The sequence below is a fragment of the Felis catus genome, chromosome C2, assembly GCF_018350175.1.
Source record: "Felis catus isolate Fca126 chromosome C2, F.catus_Fca126_mat1.0, whole genome shotgun sequence".
NCBI classification, from domain to species: Eukaryota; Metazoa; Chordata; class Mammalia; order Carnivora; family Felidae; genus Felis; species Felis catus.
This window is the reverse complement of record NC_058376.1, coordinates 87,280,638-87,298,695: the sequence shown is the minus strand read 5'-3', so window position 1 is coordinate 87,298,695 and position 18,058 is coordinate 87,280,638. Positions and strand designations below refer to the sequence as shown.

The window sequence follows — 18,058 nt, the reverse complement described above, 5'->3', positions numbered from 1 at the left end:
TATGAAATTATTGGTGTTCCCCCCCACCCCGATTTTCATTTTCCCTTACGTGGGGTGCTTTTTCCACTTAGAAGAGAAGTGTCAAATATTCTACATATCAAAATGTCAGAAAAATTGATGGAGACCTGAATGGTTTGCATCTCTCACAGTTTGCTTTAATGATTAAATCCTGAGCTTTATTGTGGTCATTTTTAGAAGAAAACAGAGGGAAATTATTTAAGGAGCTCTGTTATACACCAGTCTCTCTGCTTTCTTGTATTGTGCTTAGTTCTCATAGTGACTTTGCAATGTGCACTTTATCCCCATTTTACAGATAAGGAAACTAAGGCTCAATGAGATTAAGGAATTTACCTAGAGTCCCAGGAGAAGGGGCAGAGCCTACATGGAACCCAGATTGGATTGACTTCGAAGTCCACTTTCCTCAGATATTTTCTGTCTTGTTCTTGTGCACTGGAACTTAAGAGACATTCTAGACCTTTGAGAGGACATTGAGTTAAGTTTATTCATTGAAAAACAAGTTGCTGGTGTTTAGGAAAACCTGATGGAAAGTACTGAGATACTCTATTCCAGAAAAGATTAGGGGAAACATAAATCAACAACTACAACAATCAACAAGTACAGTAAGTCCTAACTACAAAAACCTGAAAAGATATAACAAGAATTTAACTGACCTTTGTTTGAAGATTTGAGAATTAATTACACAAAATGATGACTTTGACCTTTTTGAAAATTTGATATGGACAGAGAAATTACTAGAAGAATAAAGTCCAAGTACGAAAAAGGAAAGTTGAATTGTTACCCAAACTAGCCCACTTCCAAGAATATTACATTTCTGTTTTGCCACATCTGCTGCATATTTTTTTGAAAAGAACACTTAATTGTTAAAGGACAAGCCTGTATTGCAAATCTGAAAGTGGAACTGATGAAAAGAATTTCATTACCAGGAATAATTTCCTAAGAGTACACTAAAGCATCTAAGTGGCCTAGCAATTGGTAATATTACAAATGATAATGTAATCCATGTTGAAAGCAAGAGAGAGTTGGGGAGGAGGAGAGAGAGAGAGAAGGGAAAGAAGAAAAAAAAAGAAAGAATGAACGAACAGAAAAGAGGGAAGGTCATGTTAATACTTTTGAAGACTGCTGATTTGTTTAGACAATTGCAGTGATATATCCTGCTTGTAATGCTTAAACCCAGTACTCTTGTGTTTAGGTGCCACTGGGTGATATTTAGATTTCTAACGTATTAGGCTCATGTTCTCAAATTTTACTCTATTAAAAGAGGATGATGGGGTCCCGGCTAGAGAACCTTTGAAGATAAAACCCGTTTCATCCTTGTATTCTTTCAAAAAAAAAAATTTTTTTTTATGTTTATTCATTTCCTGAGAGAAAGACAGTACAAGCAGGGGAGGGGCAGAGAGAAAGGGAGACCCAGAATCCAAAGCAGGCTCCAGGCTCTGAGCTGTCAGCACAGAGCCCCACACAGGGCTCAAACCCACAAGCTGTGCAATCATGACCTGAGCCGAAGTCTGATGCTTAACCGACTGAGCCACCCAGGCACCCAACATCCTTGTATTCTGAGTACTGTTTAATAGAATACCTTACATGTAGTTGGTACTCAGGGAACAAATGAATGAAGGAACTTGATCACTTTGGTTTACTCAAATAACCTTCATACCTAACCCCAGCCCCCTGCCCTATTCAGAATCGTAGAAAGGGAGACAGTGATCATTATTTTTCTGGGAGTTGAATTTCAGTTACTTCTGCAGGGCGTTTTGCTCTTCTGTTATCAAGTTCAGAGAAGCTCTGCTCTTGGTCCTATGTTGAATGAATCTGAATCTGGCTGTCAGTGAACCACCCTAAAATTCACAGTGCCCTGGCTTTACAACCTACACTTTTAAATGATACCTTAGAAATCATCTGGTTTTTTTTTTCTGAACCTACTTTGTTCTCAATGACAAGTGCATTATGAAGAACAGAGCCATCAAAGTGTAAAATATTCCAGTACTGCTTTGTTGTATGGGTTGTATGCATTTCAATCCTTTGGTATTCAAGATGAGGCCAAATTTTATTCATGCACTATCCTTTATAGAACTAAAGTAACAGGTTTTCTTCCAACAACAACCAAATGGGTTTTAAAATATTAAATGAAAATTGTCTAACAGGATCCACAATAGATTTCCTCAAGGATATGAGAAGTTATTCTGTAGTCTATTCTATAAGAAGTTTATGTGTTATTTCACACATCCTTGATCCCAAATGGTTATGTCTAAATACTTCCCTTTCTCTCATGTGCATTTCCATCTCAGATCTTTTTACAGTTTATATTTTGAGATTGAGTTTGCTGTATTCTTCTGACACTCCCGATATAAATCAGTTATAGCTCTTGCTAAGTTTATTTACTTTTGAGAGGGGGGGAGGGGTAGCGAGAGGGGGACAGAGAACCCAAAAGTGGGCTCTGTGCTGACAACAGAGAGCCTGATGTGAGGCTCCAACTCAGAAACCGCAAGATCATGACCTGAGCTGAAGTCGGACCTTCAACCGACTGAGCCACCCAGGTGCCCCAGTTCTTGCATCTTTCTGCTTGGATTCTTTAATGGTAGTTGGAGTCCACAATCTGCATGCTCATCGGTGACCTTAGGAGAGCGCTGTACTTAATTAATGATGTCTGTCACACGCATGAGAGGGGCAAAGAGAAGCAGATCCTGTGGTTCAGGTCTCTGGAATCTGTTATTGGGAAGGGACAGGCAGTGTGAAAAGAACACTAAACTGCATGTCAGAAGACTTGATTCAGAGTTTTGGCTCTGGTACAAAATATCTGTGTGACCTTGAGCAGATCACAACCCGCCTTCACTCTCTTATTCAAATGTAAGATGAGCATGTATATAACCTCACTGATCAGTCATGCATTCTTTTCCTCTAAGCCTCATCCCATCCCAGGAATGCCAGGAAGGCATTCTCATCTGTTGATGTTGATTAATAACATTCTATTAGCTATCTATTACCATGTAAAAATCCACCCCAAAATTTAGTGGATTAGAACAACAACAATCATTTACTTTGCTCATGAATAGCCAACTTAGGACTTGGCTGACACACTCTTCTCTGCTCTAGACCGTTTACCTAGTTTGATTTTATTTTCAAGATGGCTCTCATAAGGCTGGCAAGTTGGTACTGGCTACTGGTTGGAAGATGAGCCCGTGCTGTGGACAAAGACCTCCGTTCTTCTCACATAAGCTTTTCCATGGCGTACTGGGAAGTCCTCACAATACACTGGCTGGGTTCTAAGAGCAAGCGTTCTAAGGCAACAGGAGAAACAGCATAGCATTTCTATGACTTAGCTTCAGGAAGCACACACTGCAGCTTTCTCAATACTCTCTTGATGTACACAATCTCAAATTGAAGTGATAGGGACACAGACCTCTTGATGGAGGAGTAGCAAGGTTCTAGAAAAGCACGTAGGCTGACACATATTGTTGCAGCCATTTTTGGAAATACAGTCTGCCACAAACAAGCATATTTGCTAACCCTGGATTAATCTATGAGTCTCACAGTCTAAGAATCTGTTTTTCCATTCCTTCTTCCTATTTAGCATTGACTTTGTTTATTTATGCTAATATACTCTGCCTGATAGATATTTCAAACAAGGGAAAATACCTTGCTTTTCTTGTTAACTTGTTTAGCATTGCTTTCTTGTTTTAATTTTAATTTTTAAAATTATCACACTATAAAATTGGCCTCTTTCTTTTGGTATACAGTTCTATGATTTTATTTTATTTTATTTTATTTTTTTAAAGTTTATCTATTTTTGGCAGAGACAGAGTGCAACCACGAGCTGGGGAGGGGCAGAGAAAGAGGGAGACACAGAATCTGAAGCGGCTACAGGCTCCACGCTGTCAGCACAGAGCCTGACGCGGGGCTCGAGCTCACGAACTGTGAGATCATGACCTGGGCCGAAGTCAGACGCTTAACTGACTGAGCCACCCAGGCGCCCCTCTATGATTTTAAACACAAGTACAGATTCATGTAACCACCTCTACAATCAGTATGCAAAATAGTTCCATCACCCTCAAAAAACTTCCATCATTGTTGTTGTTGTTATTACTATTATTTGTGGCTCACCTCCCTCCCCTAACTCCCAGCAATCTTTGACCTGTCCTCCATGCCTACAGTTTTGTCTTTTCAGGAGTATTATGTAGGGGTGCCTGAGTGGCTCAGTCAGTTAAACATCCTACTCTTGATCTCATCAGGTCTTGACCTCAGGGTCATGAATTCAAGCCCTGCATTGGGCTCCATGTTGGGTGTGAAACCTACTTTAAAAAAAAAAAAAAAATATATATATATATATATATATATACACACACACACACACACACACATATATTATATAATATATAGATACATTATATAATGTAAATGGAATCATACAGTATGAAAACTTTGAGACTGACTTATTTCACTATAATGCGTTGTTCTTCCTCGTTGCTGAATAGTATTCCATGGTATGAAGGTACAACACTTTGTTTATCCGTTCACCTACTCAAGGATATTCAGGATGTTTTCCAGTTTGGGGCAATTATCAATAGTGTCTATAAACATTAATGTGCAGGCTTTTATATTAACATGTTTTCATTTCTCTAGGTAACTGTGAGTGGGATTGTTGGGGTATATGGTTAGTATATGCTTAACCTTAGACTGCAAAATCATTTTCCAGAGTGGATCGTTCATTTTTCATTCTCACCAGCCATGTATGGGAGTTCCAGATGCTCTTGAGTCCTTGCCAGCACTTGATATTGTCAGTTTATATTCCTTTTAAATGTTGCCATTCAAATAAGTGTGGAGTGGTATCTCCTGATAGTGGTTTGTTTTGTATCTTCTTCAGCGTCACACATGCATGCTATCTCCTGCCTTTTCCTGTCCTGATCCATTCCATGCATTTCTGTCAAATTAATGTTCCTGAAACACAACACTGATTAGATCCCTTTTTGGCTCAAAGACTGTACAATGGTTCCAATTATTCACTGAATGGAATATACCTTTCTTGCCCTGGCATGCAAGGCCTTACTTAATCTGGCTCCAACCTACCTCTCCAGGCCCATCTTTTACTACTCTACTCTATTTTTCACTCCATCCAGTCCTTTTGCTCTTCAGAGAGTAGGTTCTTTGCCTTTTTATCTTTCTCATTGCTATTCCCCAGACTGAGTCTTCCATCCTTCCTTCAGTATCTTTCAAGAACCAAAAATAGAAGGAGACTGTCCTTGCCCTTCTGTGCCTGGGGTACCACTATGCAATGCTATGCACTCTGTCTCAGACACTCTTCCCAGGCTCTTAGAGGACCCTCCTGCCTGGGAAGGTCAGCAAAGCCAGGAGTGGACAGGTATCTGGCTGCGGAATGGGGCTCCTTTACTCATAGAGACCAACAACTTTCCAAAAGATTCTATTGGGTGCCCCTCCCTTGGAAAGGGGAGAGAAACCAAAGTAGAGAGGGGGTTAATCTCTCTTCCTGATGCTGCATGCATTTGCCTCAGGACATTTCCTTCCCCAAACCCATTCCGCCTTTAACCAATGTCTGAACACTGGAAGGCGAAGAATGAATATATAGTAACGATACTCTGTCTGTCTTAGAAGTTCGGGGGGGGGGGGGAGATTTTTGAAACATTTTTGAGATATGAGTTTAATGATATGGTAATTTTTCAAGTGACTTTCTGCTAAAGCATGAAGAGTTCTGATAGCTGTCAACAATATGTCACTTCCCTTTAACACTGGAAGCTGAGAAAGAATAATTTAACAACATTAATAATATTCTGTTGGAAACAATTGCTTTGGTTTGATACTAAGTCACTTTGCCTGGACTTTAGGAGGTTAAAAAAAAAGTTGAAAAGAAATTCCATAAATCAATTATTGCTCTAAACATTTTTAGTTAGTGGTAGAAACATCATTCCTAGTATCAGTAACAACAAACATTAATGAACCTGTACTTTAGAACAAATCTCTAAGAGTAAGGGAATGACTTTGAACTTGCTTGCTTGCTCCAAGGAATATTTAAGAGAAAAAAGGAGTGGAGTTATGAGTTCAAACTTCCTTACCCGTCTTCTCTAAGTAGACCAGGATATCCAAACCATGTTTCCACCAGCGCTTATAAATTCTAAGGAAATCAAGTGAAACTGTTAATGATAGCAAATTCAGTTCGGGTCAAGTGTGTGATGTATTCAAGTCACATTTACATAGCTTCCTTCTTGTATAATTATGCCCATAATTACTGTGTCTAGAACATAACATATTATTTTGTATGATCTAGAGGTTTGCAATTGCATGACTATTTTATGCCAAAAATCTCATTCTTAGAGGACTCAGATCTTATCACTATATCCACAGTCTTAGCACAGCACCTGCGCATAGTAGGAATCCATTATTGTTTTGCAAGGAAGGAAGGAAGGAAGGAAGGAAGGAAGGAAGGAAGGAAGGAAGGAAGAAGGAAGGAAGGAAGGAAGGAAGGAGAGTGCTCAGGGGAGGGCACTGGGAGCATCATTCATTCATTCATTTGTAAGTAATGAGTTATCAGACGAAAAGATATCTCCATAGCTATTTGGGAATGAATAGAATCAGGCTAACAACATGCTTCAGTCAACATCAATGCTTCTAGAAGCTGCACTCTTCTCCTGGCAGGTGAGGTGGTCAAGTGCGGGGGGGGGGGGGGGGGTGGAAGTAAGGCACAAGTTCTAAGACTTGGAATAGTTTTTACACTTCCCCTTCACTCTGAGGTAACATATGAACACTAAACTACCTTTACAGCTTACTTTTCTTTCTGATGTCATTTTAGTTCTTTAAAAATTTTTTCAAATGTTTTTATTTATTTTTGAGACAGAGAGAGACAGAACATGAGAAGAGGAGGGGCAGAGAGAGGGGGGAGACACAGAATCTAAAGTGGGTTCCAGGCTCTTAGCTGTCAGCACAGAGTCCGACGTGGGGCTCGAACTCACAGAGTGTGAGAGCATGACCTGAGCTGGTCGGACGCTCAACTGACTGAGCCACCCAGGCACCCCTCATTTTAGTTCTTAATGTGGGGAAGGGCAAGGGGGCTGCTCTAACATTTTGTCATCCTAATGACTGCTGCTAATAAGGGCTTCCGGAGCAATTCTCTCTCCTCAGGGACCAAGCATGGGAGAAAGCTACTGGGCACAAGCCGGCTTCTCTTCTCATAGCATGTGCTGAGTGCACTAATGGGTGTGATATCATTACCTGTTTCTAAGTGCTCTGTGGGAAAGCCCAGCCCTTTGATTTGAGACAGAATATTAGCAGGGTACTGATGGTTTAAACAAAATTGCTTTTCTCCTCTTTACCTATGGGGGGGTGGGGGGTGGGGAATAGCAACAACTGGAACAAAATATTGAAAATAAATGTCTAAAGTGCTCTAGGAACAAGGCAGAGGTAAGACTTTTCCCAATAGAAACAATTGTCTTTGGAACAGACATAATGCAGTATTTCCTCTTTGATATCTTTTAGGTTTATATACATTTACTGAGTATTCAGGAGCTAGCACTTCACATTGTTTACCTTATTTACTATCATAACCAATTTATGAGGAAATGTTATTCTCCTCTTGCAAAAGAGGCTCAGAGAGTAGAATCTTCCCCAAGGTCCTGAGGCAGCACCAGAGGGTGGCCATGCTTCTTACCCCTCCCTTATCCCCATCTCCAACAGCCCTTAAAGCTACTCTGGTAACTTTACAATCTAAAACAAAAGGTTTATGCAGATATTATGGAAATGTAGCTTCTAAACATGCCCCTCCTTCTGCAATACCCTAGCCTCTGAGACCTTCCTGTATCCAATCAAACATCTAATAAATGGCAGGCGTTGACATAGGGGCCAAAACTTTCTGGCTTAATTCTTGAGTGTGTTCCTGTCCCTGCTTTTAGGAGCCTCCCCTCCAAGCAGTAACACAACTGCTTTCACTTAGGTTTCATTTTGAATATTCCATTTCCTTCTGAATAAATCAGAGCAAAACTTCTGGCTAATGAATGCCTCAGAAGTTCTTCTCTCCCTTCAGTTGTAGCTCATCAATAAAACCCGGCAGGTGGAGAATTTAACCACTCCACCCTCATCCAACTTGCCCCAACACTTACCCAAATCCCAGAGACTTCACAAATTCTTTCAATTTGGGAACATCAACTGCTTCGCTACTCCTTTTTGGCCCTCCCTTATCAGGATTAGCTACTTACTGCTCTTCCTGTTTTGCTTTAACTGAAATAAACTTGAGCTCTTATCCCACCCGTCAGATAGATTTCCTAGCTTAAAAGCTTTGAATAAGAATGACATTGATCCTACCTTTCCTGCAAAGTGGCATTACTGCTTATTACTGATGTTTGTACTGCTCCATATTACTTTTGAGAATTTCATGGACTTTCTCACTGCAGATGAGTCAGTGTTTTGGAATTGGCATCTCCTCAAGTAACAAGATTGATTGCCTCATTTTTTAAATCTCATTTTTTTCAAAGAAAATTCTAGTCCAACTTACTAATTTAAAAAAAAAAATCTGATTTCAGGGGCGCCTGGGTGGCTCAGTTGGTTGAGCGACCGACTTGGGCTCAGGTCATAATCTCATGGTTTGTGAGTTTGAGCCCCGTGTCGGGCTCTGTGCTGACAGCTCGGAGCCCAGAGTCTGCTTCTGATTCTGTGTCTCCCTCTCTCTCTGCCCCTCCCCCGCTTATGCTCTGTCTCGCTCTGTCTCAGAAATAAATAAACATTAAAAAAAATTTTTTTTAAATCTGATTTCGTTACAATCAAACCCAGAATTCAATTAACTAGCATTTGCATGATTAGCATTGCTCAAAGGTAAGTATATTTTCTGTAGAGACTGACCAGTGGGGCAGCTGCACAAATCTCTGCAACAAGGTTCCTCTTTGGTGACAATGAGTCAGATTTGTATTAACTCAGAAATGAATTTAAGGAGAAAAAAAAAAAAGAACTTTGTCATCTAATGAGTAACTGTTTCATCTTGGTTTAGTTGATAAAGCAGTAGCTCTAAAAATAAAACTTACTGTAGATTTGTTCTTTTCTCTTTTATGTTAAAAACCAAACTCTTTAACTTTGCCTTTCTGCACATCTAAATAATATACAATTTTTTAAAATGACTTTAAGTATTAGTAGTTGGAAGAAACTGCTTGGTTTGGGAATGGTGTGCTAATTCGTTAGGTCCACATATCAGCTGAAATATACATTTCAAGGAAGTTTTAAATGTCCCCAATTGAAATGTTTGCCAAGAAATCAGACCTATTTGTTTTGTTTTGTTTTCCTCATGGACAATGATTGCCTAAAAATCTACCCTGGACTGGGGCGCCTGGGTGGCGCAGTCGGTTAAGCGTCCGACTTCAGCCAGGTCACGATCTCGCGGTCCGTGAGTTCGAGCCCCGCGTCAGGCTCTGGGCTGATGGCTCGGAGCCTGGAGCCTGTTTCCGATTCTGTGTCTCCGTCTCTCTCTGCCCCTCCCCCGTTCATGCTCTGTCTCTCTCTGTCCCAAAAATAAATAAAAAACGTTGAAAAAAAAAAAAAATCTACCCTGGACCGACTGAAAACATAATAACTTTCCACATCTTTTTCTTCCTCATCCTACAGATACCATAGCATTTTGTACATTCTAATGGCAGTTATTAAATTCTGCCCCTTTTGAAGTTGTTCGATTGTATAAAAAGTGATTGTGTGAGAAGAGTCTTTTATATAGAGTCTTATATAAACCAAGTCTGAACCACCTTTGTATCCTTTGTGGAACCAGAGTTTTCTGACTTTTACTGCCCTAATCCATCTAATATCCTATTGTCAAATTTATTTTCCTAAAGTTCAGCTCTGCTTAAGTAACTTCTTGGATAAGAATCTACAACAATTTCAGGTTGTTTACTGAATTATATGCTCCTGCCTCACCTGGTATGTGTAACCTTCCATTATCTGGCCCTAACCTGTCCTTTCCAGCTTTGTCTCTATGGTATTTTCCATTGAAACTTGGCTCTTCCTACTTCTGAGAATAGGTCCTGGGATTTCCCATTTTTCTCGTGCTTTCTCACCAACTAGAATGCCTCACCTCGTACAGAGACCCATGCACAAAGCCATGCCTGATCCTCCCAATTGAAAAAAACCTTTCCTTGATTCTGATCTTTGCAGCACCTTGTTTATACCACTCTTGGGTACTTACATCACTACTGCCCACTTTGGGTTAAATTATAATAACCTGTGGAATTGTTTTATCTCTCTGATTTGAGAGTAAGCCTGGTATGCTTGAAAGAACGTGAGCTATGAGGTTGGAAAACTCTAAGTTCAGATAATGCCTCTCATTTATGGGCTGTGTGACTTTGGACAAGTAACCTACCTTTCTGAGCTTTTTTATTATTTTTTTTAATCTATATAAAATAATTGATTCACTTCCCCTTTCTCATGCATTGAGTTATTATAAGTAAAAAGAAGATTCTTTCTACCTAACCCAATCTCACTTGTAAGTAGCAAAAAAGTAATCAAGTTGGAACGGAGTAAACAGAGGCCAATGAATAAAAAGAGACAGAAAGCTTGTACTGAAAGTGTAAGAATTGCCAAAAAATGATGAGTTAAAGGAGTTTAACTGAGAAAAGAAAGAGCAGAAGAAGAGATTTTTTTTTTTCCTTCAGTTTCTTGAAGGAGTTTTATTAGTGGATAGTATATTCACCGAGTCATGGAGCAGTATCTCTCGTCACTCAAAGCAACAAAGCCCCTGGAAATCAAATAGAAGTCAAGCTCACTTCTCTCTAAAGCTGTCCATCCTGTACTATGTCTTTCAGAAATAAAACATTGAAAAGAAACAGTGTCATCCCAGCATATGGTGGGAGATTGGCTATTTTGCCTTCCAAAACAGAAGAAATTTATCATATTTTTCAAGGACAATTTCCTGAAATAAATTTGCCATTGCTTCTTCAGGAGGGGAAAAGAATTAATGTGCACATTAGTAATATTGTTACTCAAAGTGGTCTGTGGAGTTTGTTATACATTCAGAATCACAGACCCTGACCCGCAACTTACAGAGTAGAATCTACATTTTAAAGAGATACCTAGTGGGGCACCTTATTGGCTCAGTCAGAAGAGCATGGGACTCTTGATCTTGGAGTCAAGCCCCACATTGGGTGGGGCAATTAGAGATTACTTAAATAAATATTATGAAAATAAGCAAAAAGATATTAAGAAACCATAAATAAAATGAAAAGACAACTTACTGATAGGAGAAAATATTTACAAATCATATATCTGATAAGGGGTTAATATACAAAATACATAAAGTAATCACAAAACCTAATACAAAAAACCCTCCAAACTACTTGATTGAAAAATGGGCAACAGATCTGAATACACGTTTTTCCAGAGAAGATATATAGATGGCCAACAGGTAAATGAAAATGTACTTGGGGCGCCTGAGTTGGTGAAGCATCAGACTCTTGATTTCAGCTCAGGTCATGATCTCACGGTTGTGAGATTGAGTCCCTCATGGAATTCCATGCTGAGTGTGGAGCCTGCTTGGGATTCTCTTTCTCCCTCTCTCTCTCTACCCCCACCCTGTGCATGCTCCCTCTCACTCTCACTCTCAAAATAAATAAACTTTCAAAAAATGTATTCAACATCACTAATCATCAGGGAAATGTAAATCAAAACCACAATGAGAAATCATCTCACATCTGTTAGAATGACTATCAAAAAGACAAGAAATAGTAAGTGTTGACGAGGATGTGGAAAAAAGGAACCACTTGTGTACTGTTGGTGGGAATGTAAATTGATGTAGCCACAATGGAAAACAGTATGGAGGTTCCTCAAAAAATTAAAAATAGAACTACCAGCAATTCTACTTCTGGGTATTTGTTGAAAGAAAATGAAAACAATAACTTGAGAAGATATATGCACCTCTGTGTTTATTGCAGCATTATTTACAATAGCCAAGATGCGGAAACAACCTAAGTGTCTATCAGTAGATGAATGGTTAAAGAAGATGTGGTATATATACACAGTGGAATATTATTCAGCCATAAGAAGGAAAGAGATTTTGCCATTTGCAACAATATGAGTGGACCCTGAGGACCCTGTGCTAAGTGAAATGAATCAGACAGAGAAAGACAGATACTTCATAGTCTCAGCTATATGTAGAATCTTAAAAGAGAAACAAAGAAACAAATAAACCAACCTCATAGATAGAACAAATTGGCAGAGAAAGGGGTAGGTGGTTGGAGAAACGGATTAAAAGTTACAAGCTTCCAGTTACAAAATAAATAAGTCATGCAGGTATAATGTATAGCGTGGCAATTGTAGTCAATAATACCATGTTGCATATTTGAAAGTTGCTAAAAGAATAGATATTAAAAGTTCTCATCACAAGAAAAGCAATTATGTAACTATGTATGGTGATGGATGGTAACTAGACTTATATACAAATATTGAATCATTATGTTGTACACCTGAAACTAATGTAAGGTATGTCCATTGTACCTCAGTTTAAAAAAAGATCCCGGTATTTTATAAGTACATTAAAGTTTGAGAAGCACTGATGAATAAAGTCCTTTGTTCATGTTAAGGATTCTAAGATCCTTAACACTAGGAAATCATTTTTTCCCTCTTTTTCCACCTCAGTCTGAGTCATTTGAGATTCTTTAGTGTCCATTAACAATTTAGACTAACATGGGCTTGTAAAATGCAAAAGCATACTAATGTAATATGATTGCAAGAAGGTTCTATAAGTGATGGCTTCTTTTTCACTTGCACTATGCTGAGGCTGAGGAATGGCAGCCTATTAACTGGAAGTTCTTTCCTAGTCACTATACCTGGCTTTTGGGTGAGCTTGTATTAGTCTCACATGAAAGAGCTGTCGGTTGGATAGATGAAATAGACTGTGAGGAAGTCAAGTGGAGAGACCATTGCTAGCAGAATTTCAAATTCAGGTGGATGTTTGTTAGTATACCCTTTCTGCAGGGCAATCTGGCAATATGTTTAAGAACACTAAACCTCTTTGACTCAATGATGCCCATTCCGAGAATTTATGTAAAATACATAATCAAAGATGCACGGAAAGATTAATGAATGAAAATTTAAAAAAAATTTTTTTAAGTTTATTTTTTTATTTTGAGAGAGAGAGAGCACAAGCTGGGGAGGGGCAGAAAGAGAGACAGAATCCCAAACAGGCTCCATGCCATCAGTGCAGAGCCCGATATGGGGCTCGAACTCACAACCTGTGATATCATGACCTGAGCTGAGATCAAAAGTCAGACGCTTAACTGACTGCGCCATGCAGGCGCCCCAGGAATGAAAAATTTTTATGTGCCATTAGCTATATTAGTGAAAACTTACAAATAACTTAGATATTCCACATAATAATGAAATGATGAGCTAGATTATGATGTGGCCGCATAACAGAATAATATGCAGCCAGTAAAATCTTATTTTTAACCTGGGAGAAGTTCATAGCATGCTAAATGTAAAGATAAACTCTCCAAATAAAAATGAAGTATGATCCAAATTTTATAAAAAACTATTTACGTAGGAAAGGAAAAAAGGTAAAGAAATATATAAAAGTATCAACAGTATTTTTAATTTTTAAATTGCGGGAGATTTTAATTAATTAATTTATGACTCTTAATATTTATCATCTTTTTGTAATGAACATGTATTATTTCTATCATTGGGAAAAACATAAATTAAAACAAAATATGTAGTTGCTACTCTTTGATTACTGCTTCTGACTTCAAGTCTTGAGTTGGAAAAGGGAGGAAAGTTGGCAAGGGTTTTTGATGGAACATTCTATCCCTTTTTTAAAATAATTTTTTTAAATTATTTATTTTTGAGACAGAGAGAGACAGAGCATGAGCAGGGGAGGGGCAGAGACAGAGGGAGACACAGAAGCCGAAGCAGGCTCCAGGCTCTGAGCTGTCAGCACAGAGCCCGACGCGGGGCTCGAACCCACGGACTGTGAGATCATGACCTGAGCTGAAGTTGGACGCCCAACAGACTGAGCCACCCAGGTGCCCCTCTATCCCTTTTTTTAATTGCTGCCACGGATTTGGAAGAAGGGACCCTCCAATGACGGACACCAAATACTTGTGAAAAATGACAAAGGTCTGACTACAGACATCCCTTTCCTTATTCTTCTGCTAAATTCAAGAATTAACAGTAATTCTTTCCAAGGTTAAAAGTCCATTTCCCATACTGAAGGAACTTAAAAAAAAATTATTTTGGAATAATTACAGCTTTACAGGAAGTTGCAAAGATAATACAGAGAGATCCATTGTGCCCTTCACCCAATTTCTTCTTGAAGCAACTTTTAAACATGAATTATTCGATGGATTTAATTTCTTTATTCCAACAGTCTGAGATTCATGCTGAGCAGCAGTGTTGTACGTTGTAAAGGCAATTCCAGTCCCTTTGGTTTCTCTATTTTGAAAATAGTGTAATATTTTTTCCCCTAATTACCCATGGTTAACCCTGAGTCAGATGCAAGAAAAGAAATCTCAGCCTGTTATGTTGTATACTTTCTTCTATCGTATGGACGAGTAAATGTAACCTGTGAGATACAGTTTCGGTTCAAGAGTGCATCTGTGCTGGGGGTCTGCCTTACCAAGTACCAGCAATTCCTCTGCTCAGCTTAGCTGATATAAGGCAGGAGGACACAGGGCAGAAAAGAGCCCCTTAATTGATAAAAACTTCTCTGTCGTTTGTAAGGTGTTAAGGTTTCAGCATAACTGAAAACACTGAGGATTGAAAAAATCAGCACAGAGCCCAACATGGGTCTCGAACCCATGAACCATGAGATCATGACCTGAGCTGAAGTCAGACGCTTAACTGAGTGAGCCACCCAGGAATCCTCTCCTTTCAACACACATATCCAAGTGCCCAGCTGACCCAATTTCCTGCCTAATACTTGTGTTTGTCTCCCATAACTATTCAGACATCTTAATATTTTTATGTTCACTTCACGTAGATGTTGAAAAAATTATTTGGGAGAAAATCAAGTGAGATTATTTTATTTTTATTTTTTTTAACGTTTATTTATTTTTGAGACAGAGAGAGACAGAGCATGAACAGGGGAGGGTCAGTGAGAGGGAGACACAGAATCTGAAACAGGCTCCAGCCTCTGAACTGTCAGCACAGAGCCCGACGCGGGCTGGAACTCACAGACCGGGAGATCGTGACCTGAGCTGAAGTCGGAAGCTTAACCGACTGAGCCACCCAGGCGCCCCTCAAGTGAGATTATTGACCATAGGGCTACCACTTTTCAGGTCTAGAGCCCAGGACAGGAATAATTTGGCTTTGGCTATCCAATGGAAGGAGTGTCTATGCTGCAAAAAAATTCCCGTTATTTTTGCCATGGTGAGGGAGGAGCATTTTCCTAATCCACATAAAGGCATCCTCTGAGTTAATTGATTAGTTCAATTAAAAGCAGAAAAAACAGTTAAGTGCCCAGTGTATGAATACATATTAGAGAGAGAGAGAGAAAAAAAAAACAAAACTCAGCTACAATCTCTTCTTAAATAGGAAATATCAGGGTTAGGGGTGCCTGGGTGGCGCAGTCGGTTAAGCGTCCGACTTAAGCCAGGTCATGATCTCGCGGTTTGTGAGTTCGAGCCCCGCGTCAGGCTCTGGGCTGATGGCTCGGAGCCTGGAGCCTGTTTCCGATTCTGTGTCTCCCTCTCTCTCTGCCCCTCCCCCGTTCATGCTCTGTCTCTCTCTGTCCCAAAAATAAATAAACGTTGAAAAAAAATAAAAAAAAAAAAGGAAATATCAGGATTAATACAGTTCTCAAATGTTCTGATGTGCTCCAGCATCCCTTAGAAATATTGCATATTCTTGGGTCATAGAATTGCAGAATTGAGCAACAGAAGAAATCCTAAGGATTATGCAGCCCAACCTGTCATTTCACAAAAGAATAGTAAGTGCCCCCAATGGAAGTACTTGCTTAAAGGTATTGGATACATCTGGTTGCTGAACTCAGCTATTCTGACTCCCTATTATAACCACAGTACTGATTTTCAGGTACATAGCTCTGAGCACTTTTTCATATGCTGTCTCTCTTTCACTCTTGTTCTTTATTTTTCCTTCTCTCCATTTTAAACCAGTCATTCCCACGGACTTAGCTTCCTCTAGGAGGAGCCTGAGAAAGAGTCGTCTCCTGCACAGCTCTTGTCTCATAGCATGCATATCCCCACCCACTTGATCTTCAACTACAGAAGGGTTTGTGTTTATTATCCACATCCACACAGATAAGATACTGTGTGAAGAAGCAAAATTTAATGTTACATGAAGATATTCACTAATGAAATGACTGCTCAAAATCCCACATGGTTAACATGACGGCTTTTCCTTGCCCCTGGCATCCTCGGCTTGGGTAGTCATCTCTGCCTGATTTTCAGATATGCTAAACATCTGCTGAAGTAATGGAAATACAATGCCAACCGATTGCAAACTGAAGTTGTAAATCCTGGTAAACATGACAGGATCCTATGAGGTCCGTTGCTGTAAAATAAGTCCTGAGAAATAAAGATTATTACTTCCCTCCCTCTAACATCCTCTGATAAGAAAGATCTGACAAAGTTTAAGATTGTACTTGTTAATTAAAGAAACGAGAGGAGAACCATAACACAAGAGGCATTTTTAAAAGAATGCTTTAATTAATAAATTGATGAACCATCTTTTAAAATTATGCTGCAAGGATCATGTATATGTTGTTCCATCAATTGCTCCAAAACAAAATCAAGACTCAATTCATTCTCAGGCTTCATGCATCATTTCCACCACGACCTGAGTTTTGTTCAACATTAGATAAAGTGAACTTACTTTCATAAGTTCCTTCTTCAAAAGATCAAGTTTCAATCAAACATTTACTTATCATTTACGGTAAAATTATGGTTCTCTAAGTGATCTTTCTGTAATGCCACAGATCCTCAGACAGAGAACATGTGCATACATGAGCAAAGATCAGAAGACTAGGACAGAGAGTCAGATGTTACGATAGGTTATCTCTTGACTGGTAGTGTGGCAAATAATCATTTTCTTCCGAGAACTTTTCTAAGCTTTTCAAAATGTTCTAAAAATAAGTATATTGTATATTTTGAAATGCAAAAATATTTACTTTTAAGGGTTGCCTGGATGGCTCAGTTGGTTAAGTGTCTGCCTCTTGATCTCAACTTAGGTCTTGATCTCAGGGTTGTGAGTTTGAGCCCCACGTTGAGTTCTGCACTGGGCATGAAGCCCATTTAAAAAAATAATAAAATAAATAAAATAAAATAAAAGACAGAATTCTCCTCGTACTTCATCTCTTCATAATCCTCACTTCCACCAAGAGCCTGAGGCATTGAGGCTGCAGTTCTTCTCTCTACAAAGACATTAATTACTCTGTTTTATATTTCTGAGTAATTTTGGCCTTATTCTGAGGCTTTTTATGACCCTCGTTCTTGAGGCAAGGGAGAGAGTGTGGATTACATCAGACAGGTAGAAAGCGTATTGGAGGTTTGACTTTTCCGGCCTCAGCATATGAAGTTGTCCTGAGAAACAAAGCACCTTATCTTCCTCCCCCTAAAAACTGGCGAGCATTTTTATGATATCTATTCTTTACCATGTCAAGTACGAGAAGTCATTGGTCTGAAGCTCTTTTTCTAGCTATAATTGGCTGGTGAGCCAGTTATCTATTGGGGCCACCCCGGTTTATGATAATAAAACCATGATGCCCCCATATGTAAGAACCATAGACATAGTTCTGCCTGCAGGAAAACAATTTAACATTTTTCTTTATATGGAAGCCAATTTAACATTTTTCTTTATATATTTATTTCCTTTATTTCTCTATTTTCCTGTGCACATTCTGCCCCCTTCCACAAAGGAGATGAAGATGTTTTCCCTTCTAATTCCAGAATTGTATGGCTGACAACAAAAGACATGTAAATGAAAGAATAAAGTAGAAATAAGAGCTAAAGGTCAGGGAAAATTATAAACAAATAGTAGTAACTTTGTGATGAATTAATATATACTATATTGTAAGTACATTTATGTGAGTCAGTTTATAAGTGGTATAAATTAG

The 18,058-nt window shown here is 39.0% G+C and overlaps 1 long non-coding RNA gene across 1 annotated transcript; it reads right to left on the bottom strand.

Annotated features, from left to right (window-relative positions):
- Positions 1-4,383: 4,383 nt before the first annotated feature.
- Positions 4,384-8,316, bottom strand: LOC109503554. The gene is made up of 3 exons (XR_002162624.3): positions 8,121-8,316; positions 6,084-6,142; positions 4,384-4,953 (listed from the first exon to the last, which is right to left on the bottom strand). It is a non-coding gene; the product is annotated as an uncharacterized LOC109503554 (long non-coding RNA).
- Between the last annotated feature and the right edge of the window lie 9,742 nt (positions 8,317-18,058).